The sequence below is a fragment of the Mya arenaria genome, chromosome 12 (genome assembly GCF_026914265.1).
Source record: "Mya arenaria isolate MELC-2E11 chromosome 12, ASM2691426v1".
In the NCBI taxonomy this organism is placed as follows: domain Eukaryota; kingdom Metazoa; phylum Mollusca; class Bivalvia; order Myida; family Myidae; genus Mya; species Mya arenaria.
The window spans coordinates 63846263-63860365 of record NC_069133.1 but is presented as its reverse complement, the minus strand read 5'-3'; positions in this window follow the sequence as shown (position 1 = coordinate 63860365).

The window sequence follows — 14103 nt, the reverse complement described above, 5'->3', positions numbered from 1 at the left end:
ATACTTAAAGTAAAAAGTTTTTAAAAAGGGGGCATAATAATGCTATCTCTGCATTTTCTACATCATGTAGCCACCTCATACATGAAAACAGCAGTTGTCATGAAGATTTCAGTTTTTGTGTTTTTTTGCCATTTCCTTTGTTGCGCCATTTGTCCCAGAAGCAAACAATTTGACATATAGTGGTGTTTAGACCGTCTATAAACACATGATCACTAAATGTCCTTTGTTAAACTGAACAGTTCTGTTACCTTTGTATATAAGTGGACCCGAAAAACAAAATTTTGACAAGTTGAAGCATTTCAGTTTGGCTCTATGTCATTTTTTATATAAAACACTAAGCCGATGAAGTGGAAAAATATTATTTTGCTTAGAAAATATCTTAAAAGAGTAGGCAGGCCATTTTTTGTGGTCTGTTCTATAGACACTATTTAAAGCTACAAGGAAAACTTTAATTGATCAAATTATTCCAATGCATAAGGTAATAATGGCTTTTCAAAAATTTGCGGCTTACAATTTGTGGGAAATGGCTGTTTCTGCTTTTTTATGAAAATACCACAGGTGGTAATACTTGTCTCATTCATTTAGTGTTAAATATATCGTTGCCAAACTTTCAGTATGTGTTGCATATAGCCTGAAGTTTTGAAGTCTGTTTCTGAAAAATAAATGTTGCTTAAATAGGCTCAAGACCAGTTATCTGCCCACCGTTGTTCAAGATCCGGATGTGAATACAGAAAAAATAGAGCTTGTGTTCAAGTATCAATATTTTATTAAAATTGAATGAAAAAGAAGCAAAAAAGTTCTTTTTGCAGAGAACTTGACTAAATTTGACACTCTATTGCAAAATTTGATAGTTTTCAGTGTAAATATTGGAACAATCATAGCTTGTGAAAGTCTGAAAATTAGTTGTTTGTAGCCGATTGACTCCTTGGCGGAAGGGTTATGTATTTGAACTCAATTTCGACAGTCGGGTCAATGGTCAACATGGCGTTTTCTTGTGATTATTTTGTGTCTTGAATTGTTCTAGAGATGCCATGTCCTTGTTTTTCAATTGGGGTGTGTATAAAGTTAAAAGCCAGGTTAGTGAGGTGGTAAGCGCTTCGCCTAGGGTAACAGTATTTCCCTCATGTTAACATTATGTACTGTCACACTGGAAGCCATGCAATATTTATATAATGTCATATTTTGGGATATTACTCAGGACAAAAACATTGTACATATATGCTTAAGAAGACTTTATATCAAAGTAATAGCACTGTTTTTGTCAAAGTTTAGGGATAGAGTTTCTATCCTATTTTTATCAAAAATTAAACAGCTTTTTATGTAATTTATTCTCTGACGTGTGATACCTGTTTTTTTCATTTATTGCGATATCTGATATCAGCTTTAGCAGCTGCACTCTCACAGATTGAACGTTTTGACAACTTTTTTTATTTTTTGTCTTCGAACGAACAAGTCTTTGCGTAAATATCTGCAAACCAATGATAAAAGACTTCTGACAAAAGATCTGATCGCAGATTTTCATATTTCCGTCCCAAAAACGATGTTTTATGCATTTTTATTAAACCGTTAGTAATGGTTTAAGCCATAAAACATTAAATTTGGAATGGAAATATGAAAATCTGCGATCTGATCTTTTCTCAGCAGTCTTTCATCACTGGTAAGCAGATATTTACAAAAAAATACAAAAAAGTTGTCAAAACAGTAAATTTGTGAGAGTGCAGCTTTAAGTAACAGCAAAACTTTTATGACATTTTGATATTTTCCACCATAATCAAATGTGTGCAGAAATGACAACCTCAAATTAGTGGATTTTTCTTTATTTTATTTCAGGAAAACAATCAAAAGCAAAAAGTACTTGCTTTAGTTCATGTACAAGCAGGAAAGATATTAACAACTTCTAAACATGACAAACATGTACATTACACTGCTAAATTAAGACCATGTAGTTACTTTCAATCCATTCTTTTTCAATAGATTATCAGTTATTCTTAGTATAAGCCTTAAATATATTTTAGCATTAACTTATTCATTCACTTAGGTTGCCCTCCACATTCAAATGATAAAACATTTGAAAATTGTAAGGCTCACTTTTGTTTTCATTTTCAATTAAAAATAATTCATGCATTTTTTTCTGTTACTTTTTTATATATTTATTTTCGAATTACAGACTTATTCTACAATTATACTTACTATAACCAAACACTTATGTGATGGAAATATATTGCATATATTGAAATGTGCTTTAAAAAATATACTAGTTCAAGTTTTTGAAAATGGAAGTTAAAATCCCTTAAATCTTTTGGTTTGAAAAAATGAAGTTTTAATAAAAGTTGAGTAATGTTCTTATGTTTTACCCTCTTCCCTCAATGGACAATTTATTGCATTCATATTTTTTATAAAAAAAACTTCCTAAATTATTATTTTATTTGTATTTTTTTTTCGTGTAAACAATATAGTTTTTTCAAATGTGATAATGCTTTTGACATGTGATATTAAAAAGAATTGTTTTATTTACTGTTAATCAGGGATTATACTCATGCCTTTGGTCAAAGGAATGTTTTACCGATGTTGCAGTTAAATCGACAGATTTTATGAAATGGATAGTGTTGAAGTTTAATCTTCAAATATGAGTATTGAATGTTATTGTTACAAGAATATATACTCATTTTTTACTTTTTTAATAAATGTCTTCAGTATCATATGAATGCTCATGTTTTATCCTCATTATAATTATATGCTACCTAGTTCTTATTTATAATAATTAATAATTTGTCTACTGCAACATAACTGTATGAATTTCACATTACTCATTTACAATGGCCATGTGCATATCTATCTCATATTTTATAGCTTTAGTTCATGTATATAGTGTATCTATGTAAATTAAGGACTCATAAATAAACTGTGAAATACTTACTGCTTGCTTTATGGAAGGTGTGAAAGACCAATACTTATAAGGATTTACATCTGGCAATAGGAACGATTTTCTTCACACTACTTAGCCGATTTCTTTCACTATGGTCTTAATTGCTAATCAAAATACTGAGAGACCAAGCAAAGTATGGACTGTACTGGACTGTAGACGCGATATCAAAATAATTATACAGCTGAAAAGCACATTCAAAAAAGCCTCTTCGTCCTTGCCATATGAATATTCATACATTAAGTCTCTGTGCTTAACTTGAAAGAACATGTACTGAAAAGTTTGCAACTTGTCTATATAAAACAGTTTGCTGTTCTTGATGGCCCGAGAGGCCAAAAATTCCGGCCGCGATGTATTGTACAACATGTGTTTCATAAAAAGAACTACGATTCCGGAAATAACACTTCAAGCCCTTAGAGGTAGCGCCTTAGTTCATATTACGGGCAATGTCTTGAGAGATCCTGATAATATTTTGTCAAATAAGAATGTTATTCAGAAAAATAATGAATTTTCGCGGTTGAAATTTATTTCCGGGTTACAAAGATGCATAAATCTTTTTTAAAAATAGCTGCAATCAACAAAAATCCACAAGGCATTGTTGATTGGGAAGTCCCGATAAATTTGACTCTTAAACATAATATATTTGCTTTACGACATTTCCAGAAAAGCGTAAACTTTGCTTTTTGAATAGAAATCTAATAATATATTCTTTTCATAAAAATTGTTCAACTCCTAATTACAGCTTTTTATGTTGCATCGGATATATAAGTCATGCTTGTTAAATATTGAACCTCAAAACTACATAGAAGTTGATTTTTTCAATATTTTAGATTTTTGATCCTTCAATCGACTTTTTCATCGCTAAGTAGTGAAGACTAAATCTAAAAAAACATTTGTTTTTCATTAAAAATAATTTGTTTTTCATTAAAAATAATTGTGCATGATTATGGTAAACCTGAGAAGAAAAGTGTGCCTGGTGTGGGGTTCAGACTCACGGCCGCAGGAACACTAGCACGGCGCTCTTGCCAATTGAGTTAAACGGACAGCTGGTCACACAGGCTAGACTCGTCCGCCCATTAAAGGGGCTGTCTCACAGATGATAAAATAAAAATAAATATTTTGTCATGGCAGAGTGGGGCAGATGACTCGTGAATACTTTAAGCGATAAAGATGTATGAATGAAATTACAGAAAACCACTTCAGCACAAATAATGAAATCAAATGTTTAGTAATTCATAATTTGTTTTTCAGGGGAGGGTTGGGCATGTTTGACCTGGTTTCAACAAGCATAATAATGTGAGTATTATAGATTATGAACCCGGGGGAGATTTCAGCATGAAAGGCAGCATTTCTTTTTGGCAGAATTACATGATAACACTATAGCTACAGCGTCTTACTGGTGATTTTTTTACCAAGGTTTTCAGAAGGATACCTTTAGACGAGATGAAATGTATTGACATGTCTCGCTTAAACTGGCACATATTTCCGCACAAAATTTCTTTTAAGTTAACATCTTTTCAAAATTATTCAGCTGAAGGCATGTATAAGCATGCAAGACAGTTTTAGACAAACTCTTTCCTACAAAGTAAAAAGTGACATTTAAGTAATAAATTATTTAAATGAGGTGGGTTCGGGAGGGGTTTCCCCTCACGACAAGCAATGTTTATAATACCTTTTTTCTTCTGCATATAATCAGAAAATGCGGGGTCATCAGTTCAGCACAAAAACAGTGGCGGTTTTCGCAATAGTTTTCAGAAGTTTTTAACATGCTTGTAGATTAGTGATTTTTCTTCGTGCAGTGTGCAATTTACTCTTCCTAACTGCTGTTTCGACTTGAGATAGAATATGGTCGAGAAATATTTTCTTCTCAAATTTTTCTTCAAACACAATCTATATGAATTACTTAAAAAGCGATATTGTTCATGTAAAATTAACAAGACATTTACAATGCCAGCTCTAATATAGTAAAGCATAGGCATAGGAAAATTCAAAACATTTTTATTATATATGCTTTGTGGTGATTTATAGACATTTAGAAACAATAGATAAACAATCTTTCACTGTTTCAAACATATTGATATTTTTTTACTGTTTGAAATTTCAGCCAGCTCATCAAATAGAATATTGAATGCCAGTGCTAAGAGGGCTGGGACACAATTTGAACAACTTCATTACCAAAATAATGTAACCTTTGTATACAAATTATAATTTGTTGCCCTACTTCAATAATTATAATTGAATGCCATTTTATACACTTTTAGGATCTAAAATTAAATTATTATGTTTGTGATAGATCGCAAAATATTTCAGTTCGTTACTCTTAAAATATAGCTTTTGATTCTCACTCAGAGAAATTCATGTACATCAGGATTTTACACTAAAACAAAACAAATTCACTATTTATTCTTTCTTTAAGTTATAGCACATAGGTTATGGCATGGTACCATCCTCTTTATTTAGATTGTCAGAAAATGTGAATGCATCTCAGTAGCTCAGTTGGTGAAGAACTCGCCCTGTTAGCAAAGGGGTCCCGGGTTCCAGTCCTGCAATTGTCGTACATTTTTCTGTCCCAATTGTACTTCAATGGATAAATTCAAATTCTGACAATGAATAATGACAATTTAGCAGGTGGAGCTATGATCCTATTCATGTCATGTGTTTTCATTTCTCAGTGATTGAATTTAAAGCTGCAATATCACAGATTTACCGTTTTTACATTATTTTTTTTGCCTTGGAAAGAGCAAATTTTTCCGTAAATATCTGCAAACCAATGATAAAGATTGCTAATGAAAGATCTGATTGCAGATTTTTATATTTCCTTTAAATTATGCATCAGTCAATTGTAACCACGCCCCCCACCCCAGGTCTGGGGGTATACCGGGGATAGCCGGGGAATTGGCAGTGTTTTTACTTTCCAGGTGGCCCTGCAGGGCCGGGTGACCGTGGTGGTTTTGTCTTAGAGCTAAATTTAGCGGAAATTGGGCCTTATATTGAGTCTCTGGGGTGCGGGGGCATTTGGCCGGGGTTTTACCACCAGTTCGTTCCGGCAGAGCGGGGATTTTACCCGGGGTTGGCTGGACCGAAAGTCAAATTCCCCGCTATTCCCCGGACCTGGGGGGGGGGCGTGGTTACATTTGACTGGTGCATTAATGTTTTATGTTTTTAAAATGTTACTAACGGTTTAAGAAAAATGAATAAAAAATCATTTTTTTGAAAAAAGATATAAAAATCTGCGATCAAATCTTTTTGTCAGCAGTCTTATATAATTTGTTTCCATGCATTTACACAAAAATTGGCTCATTAAAAGACAAAAATAAGTTGTCAAAACGTTAAATCTGTTGGAGTGCAACTTTAAGGGACACCAGATTGTACAGTTGCAAGAAAAAAGATATAGTGAAAACCTTTGCTAATGGCGCAATGCTTCTTCGCTGTTTTTTTGTGTTTTACCAATTTAAAATTTAACTGTTTGTGTACCATATAAATACCTGTTGATTTAAAAATATTGTCAGTATATGAGTCTGTTCTTATTAAGCCACTTTTACATGCTAAATATTCACAATATGAACTGGGAAATATTAAAATATTTGCTGATTTTTGGACCATCTGGTGTCTAGCCCTTTCATTAAACCATCTAGCTGCCAATGTGAGTTTTAGATACATATTGGACAGTTTCATTGGAATTTATTTAGTATAAAAAAATATGTTTCATGGCTAAAAGCGTAGTACTTACTCAGGGCTTTTTCTATAGTACCCACGTGTTCGACTTTCGGACCGACATTCCCAAAGCAAAATATAAGATGTTTTTCCCAATCTTCAGAAATTTTTTTTTAGAAAGTCTTTTAAAATGTATTGGTTCATTTTCAACTGTCTAATAAATTATGTGATGTAAAGTTTTTTTGATAATTGTACTCGGAAATCATTGATTTTCATCACATTCAGATATATCTGTATGAAATATAATCTCTCATGATTGATTAATTGCAATAAATATTTACACCCAAGGATTGATATTTAAGCCATTTTGGTTCTATTAAAGGGAATTAAACTAATATAAAATCATTTCCTAATTCGCAGGAGACTAGACAGCTTTTTCTTTTAACAGTTAATTTTCCCAATTTCAGCATTTTCACGACGCAAAATTATCCAAAATGTCTAGAGCTTTTTCCGAAATTGGGCAGAAAAAGCCCTGTTACTTAATAATGTTTTAGGAAAAGTGTAATTCAAGGGACATTTTCATACACTTGAGATCTGTTTTTGTAATGATACAAAAATGAGCTGATTCTTTCATCTAATACAAAAACTAAATAATGTCTAACTGTTAAATGTGAGGTTGCATCTGTAAACTTCATCTTTGTTTAGGAAATCTGTGAATATAACTTTCACCACCCAGAACAATAAGTATCAATATAAGAAGTAAAAAATATTCTAGTTACTATTTCCTCATGTCAGGGACAATTCAATTAAAAAATCGATGGAAAAAACTGTTCAATACTATCATGTTGTTGTTTTTTCTAACTTTTAATAATATTTATTCTCTGTGGTCGGTCGGTTTGTCGGTCGGTCCGTTGCAACTTTGTCCGGAGCAAAACTTAAAAACTACTGGATGGAATTGGATTAAACTTCATACAATGGTAGAGCATAATGAGAGGAAGTGCCGTGTACAATAACCATAACTCTATTCTTGCTTAATACTGAGTTATTGCCCTTTGTTACTTGTTTTGTCTGGAGTATAACGTGAAAAGTACCGGATGGAATTCATTGGAAGTTCATACAATGGTATAGCACAATGAGAGAAAGTGCAGTGTTCGAGAACCATACCTCTACTTTAGCTAATTACTGAGTTATTGCCCTTTATTTGTTTTTATTTGCTGTCAAATTTTTTTCCAGACATTAAGTTGCAAACTACTATACGGAATTAATTGAAACTTCATACAATGGTAAAGCACAATGAGAGGAAGTGCAGTGCACAAGAACCATAACTCTATTTTAGCTTATTACAGAGTTATGGCCTTTAATACTATTTTCTTGTCCCGAGCATAACTTGAAAACTATTGAATGGAATTTAATAAAGCTTCATACACTGATAGATCATGATGAGAGGAAGTGCAGTGTATAAAAACCTCAATTTTATTTCAGCTAATTACAGAGTTACTGCCCTTTGTTATTTTTTCCTGTCCAGAGCATAACTTGAAAACTATTGGATGGAATTTAATAAAACTTCATACAGTGATAGATCATAATGAGAAGAAGTGCAGTGTGTAGGAACCGCAATTCTATTTGAGCCAATTACAGAGTTATTGCCCTTTGTTACTTTTTTCTTGTCCAGAGCATTAACTTGAAATCTACCGGATGGAATGTAATAAAACTTTATACAATGGTACAGCACAACTAGAAGGAGTTCAGTGTACATGAATCATTACACTATTTTAGCAAATTACAATGACAATAGTCCATAAAATAAAGTTGTTATTTATAGGTTGGCTTTCCAAACAGTTGACTGCAATTTTATATCAGGGCGGCGTTCGGGGGTAATAATCACCTTCATTGGTAGCTCTAGTTACCGTTCAGGTGGCCCCGCAGTGCCGGATGAATGCGGTGGTTTTGTCTTTGCGCAAAATATAGCGGGGAATGAGCCTACCAAGAGTCCCTGGGGTGCGGGGGCATTTGGCAGGGATTTTACCATATGTTCGTCCCCGCAGGGCGCAGATTTTAGCCGGGGTTGGCTTGACCGGAAGTCAAAGTCCCTGCTATTCCCCGGACCTGGGGGGGGGGGGGTACAATTGACTGGTGATAAATGCCAGCTTCACCAACCCAACTCGAAGCCTTTAGTGAATGTCCTTATGAAAATACGATTTTTAGTAATTACATCAACCAGGTATAGTGGACATTTTTTAGTAATCCAATTTCTTAATAACTTATTATTAATTTGTTATTGTTTGCAACAGGTTGGAGATGGGAATGATGACAGACCAGCCAGCCGAACTCAAATTGGATTAGACGTCATGCGGTAAATTATTAGTATTTCACAATCACTTTATGAAAATGTATCCAAACTGTAGCGGGTTTGAATCTTTTAAGTTTATATTTTCTGTTTGTTTCATTCCTTAATAACATTGTTTCATGCTGGTTGTAAATTATTTCCGGTCACGGCCATGAGATTATATCATTTTCTAATGAACTATTTTGTTTGCTTTTTTTATAAATTTCAGGTTTTTGACTTATCCCTCAATAATTCTTAATACATTTCAACATTCTGTAAAAGCACAAATGTATTGGTTCTTTTTTTATAGCCACCTGGTTGCTGAAGCTCGAGAGGACCTTTATGGACAAAAATCCTGTTCAAGATATTTTGTCTGGAATTCCATACCATCTCCAGAGAATGAAAAATGTCTTCAAGTAAGAAGAGATTCTAAGCAAGTGCATTTCTGACTCCTCCAAAATACTTCTTTGTTAGTCAATTACCTTGGAGTTGTTTAATACTCATTGCAAATTATTCAAACATAATATATTTCATCTATTTTGTCTTGATCTTTGAATCCGTCAAATTACACTATGACTATCATTATGTGACTATATCAACGTTATCAATGTTGACGTCATCTGATGTTGACGTCATTTCCTGTTCATTATATACATACAACCTAATGAAGGCTGAATGGCCGAAACGTTGTTTCATAAATAAATAATTTGTGTTGAAGTTGGACTTCTTTAATTATCACCATATGTGACTATATCAAATTTATGACTACATAAAGAAGTGTGTATGCCTCAAATGATTGTTAACTGGTATACCTTCACAGTAGTAGTTAGTAGTTTTATTCTGTTAAAAACAATTGCATTTATGTTATTTGCAGATTCTGATGTGCCAGCAGCCTGAAGTGGTCAAACAATTTGAAACTGGATGCAGCACAGAGAATGCAGATGTTAGTCACCCCTGTCAAACTTGTTTGTGTGAATAATACAAAATGTGACATTTACAGCAAATATGTAATAATTGAGCAACATATAGACAATTGCAAAACTCTGTTCTGTTAATTTTGTGCCATATTTAGCATTTAAAACCAGATACTTTCAGTTTTTGCTGGTTTGTTTGGTTTCTTTTATTCATGATTTTTTCAAAGAGACACCAGGTTGGTGTATAGTAGTTATGGTGTTTTAACTGTCAATGAATCCAAGATCACTGTATGTTGTCGAACTGATATACATGTTCAAAACATTGAAGATCCAGCTGTCAGTACAGAAAACATTGATTGTGCTTTTGAGAACACTGAATTTTATCAACATAATTTGACACTGTACATATTGCAAGCATTTTTTCAAATCTATATAAATTAATACTAGATAACTGTAGCCTTAATGTGTGCATATTAACATATGAGAATAGTTTAATAGCCTCATGATGTCATTCTGTATAAATTATATAATATAATCATTTTAATTGTTTCAATTGTTTTCATATATAAATGGTTTTGGAACTGAAATTTGGTCTTGCTCTATTGGCTGGTACACTCAACAAATATAAAAAAATATATGAAATAGTGCTTAGAGAGCTCAGCTGACAGTTTTTCACTGGGTTCTTATTTGGGTGTGTTCCAACAATATCACTGACTTGATTACTTTTATTGTATATTCTATATAGGTGCTAAATTTAGAATATATTATCAGCTTTGTTGAATGTTGATTGTAATTGCAATTTATCATTTCTTTTTAGATCACCCTGTGGGTTAAACATTATGTGAGGGTTAGAAGTCATTTGTTTGCAATTACACCTTGATAAGTTTAATCTTTAATACACTGGGTCTTGAAAGTCCCATGATATGAACAATTGGTTTTGACAATTTTCATGCTTCATTTAGAATATACCTCATAGGAGGTCATAACATATTGGGCCTTCAAAAGTTAGAAAATTTTAACATTAATTTATTCATACAATTTTATTTCCCACCAGATGTAAAAACCAACAACCTTTTTATCAAAAAGCAAGACAAAACGGTCACTGTTGGTGATCTGTAAAAAATACATTTGTTGCTGCATATTTAACTGTCACAGGTCTTTTGGTTTATACCTGATTTTAGCAAAGCTGTTTACAATATTCATTTATTGAAATTTAGATAATTTTGATCATTAGACATGATGTTTGTCAGATTTGTCATTTCAAACACAAATTATTTTAAAGTTTATTGAAAGCATCGTTAAGATAATTCTGTTATTAAAGCAGATTTGTATTAGCCTTTAAAATCTAAACAACACATTTGTTCATAATTAACATTTTGCAACTTTTTTGGCGGGGTGTGGTGTGTTTAACAAATAAGAATATATTCTGTATTCTCACTGAGATATTTTGCAGACAATTTTCCAGAGCTGCTTGGCTACATATTTTTCATATACAATCATAATTATTAGTAATTGATTAAATGTTTTGCCATCATATTTAAATAGATTTTTGCACATTCAATTCTAGCTAAAATTATAATTACCCCTGTTTGTAATATACTTCAGTGCAACATTATTGATATGTGATCATTTTAAGCTTGACTATTCGATGAATAAGGAGAGCTATCCTAGTCACCCGAGTGTCAGCGTCAGCATTACCACTTATGTAAAAGTTTGCGTACCACCTCAAATATTTTCAAAGTCCATTGACATACTGTTTTGAAACTTCGCATGCTTGTTCACCATCATGCTCCCAACCTGTACACAGGAGGAGGTCACTGTATCGAGCATTTTGACAGAATTATGCCCCTTTTTTACTTGGAATTTACGTGTAAGTTTGCGTACCACCTCAAATATTTTCAAAGTCCATTGACATCTGGCTATGAAACTTTGCACGCTTGTTCATGCCCCCAACCTGTACACAGGAGGCGGTAACTCTATCAAGCATTTTGACAAAATTATGCCCCTTTTTCAACTTACAATTTATGTAAAAGTTTGCGTACCACCTCAAATATTTTCCAATTCAATTTATGTAAATATCTCAGCACATCATGTATTGCATTGAAATCTAATATAACAGTGATCAATGCATGTTTCTCCAATACTTTTCAGTCCATACACCGAAAAGCGGCGGAATAGTCGAGCGCGCTATCTCTGTGACAGCTCTTGTTTTTATTTATTTTCTGTTTGTAACATTTTCTTCAAATACGTTTGTGTACTTGATCTCAAATGCATAGTAGCTTTATTTAAGTTAATTAAGAAGAATAACTCTAAACTTCATATAAAATATAGATTAATGCATTATATATAATGTATACACTATTATTGAAGATTGTTGCGTATACACTAAATGAATTGCTAACAGCAACAGAACTGCTTGTTATTTAAAAAGTTTTATTAACAGTGTAGGTATACCACGTGGTTTGTGACGTCACATTTAGTTATAACGTGAAGTAAAATACCGCTCGACTCAAAAAGGATTATCGCTGTGTGTTATTTTTATATCATTTTTTATAAAACCTAGCGGAATCTAAGCGGAAAAATGTACACTACACTCGGTTACTAAGCGGCATGTTGAGTAATATATAGTTTTTTAAAAAATCGTGGGCAAATGCTGAAAATTGACAAAATATTGTTGGTTATGACGAGAAGCAAATTACGTTTCTGGTCCAAAAAGTTGTTTATATATATATTCACCATGTTTGCCTTAAAAGGGAAGTGTCGGAATGCATATTCTATCCTCAGGATATATACATACCTACAAATAAGGCATACAGTATATAGAAATATCAAATGATTGTATTTTGTTATGACGAAAAGCAAAACCTATTTGGTTATGACGAAAAGCAGTTTTTAGGAACAATTGCCGACCTCGCTCCATCTTGCAATGAGCCCACTTTGAGCCTGTTTTGCAATGAGCATCGGTTATATTTTACAGCAATTAAAAGATATATACATATATAACAACTACATGTCACTGCTAAGTATGTCACTCAATTTATTGATCAGAAAACTTCATGATTCCAACAACACGTTGCATGTTCTTCATAAGCTTGTCTGGTATTTTTTGACAAAAATGGAGTTTATGTGTCGTCGGTAGGTTAGAAGTGCAACTTGATTAAATGCATATTGATAGACATATGTTGTAGTCTATACATGCTCATAAACCTTGATGTCGAACAACTGAAGCAAAACCATGTTTATCGGCACAATAAAGAGGGTCAATGATTTAATCAAACAAAATGTCTTCTTTTTTCAGAATAATGCGGCCTCCCCTTGCCATGGGGAAGCGCTGCAGGCGAACAAAGAAAAAACAAGGGGGAGGACGTAATTTCGTTTCATGCAAACATTAAGTGAGAAAAATGTTTCATGGCAAACAAAATGGCGGATTTAGTACTGATTCAGGAACCAACTTTTGCCTGGTAAGTGGACTTTTTCTTAAATTTTTGAAAAATGTATGCGTCCAGTATGTGACGAAAAAAATTTCTTCGATCGACATCTTAGTTAAGTATCATACGTTTAAAGATAAAAAAAGTTATTGAAAAGGTTGTGGCTTAGGAGGCAATGTTTACAAATAAACGTGTTGATTTTATCCACATTTTTTTGTATTTTCTCGGCAAATATTACATATCGATGCATGTTGTAACTGTGCTTGCGTGTATATATTCCTATTTTCAAAACTTGGTTATTGCCCGACTGTACACGTTTCCTGGCCGATTTTTTGTTCCTTAACCCCCCATTTTGTTTATTGCAAGCACATTATCCACATTTTGGTGAAATGTAAACAAACTTCTGCACAATTGTTTAGCCTTGAGAGGATACGTTTTTAGTTCTGATAATCGCTAATGATTACGAGCCTTTCAGTATGGCATGTGATGTGTATCATTATTTGAAGTAAACGACTTTTTCACTTCAGGAACTTCCCCATGGCCCGATTTAGAAGGCGAACGATCCTCACGTTATACAGAAAATCACACAAGACCGCAGTGGCAAAGAAATCCGTCAATACAAGAACATAAAATGCTAGCAAGTCGTCGATGAAAAAAAACTCGCTTCTGTGATTACAACCAAAGTAGTTAGATTCTCGGTGTACAAAAAGAGATGTTTAACGTCTTTAACTAGTAAAAGAACACCCAAAAGCACACGATTAGCCCTCAAAATACCACATAAACATATGCGCGTTTAACGCGCCTGATAAAATGTGGAAAGTATTCAATGAAGTCAATTTCCTACAAGATATTTGAAAA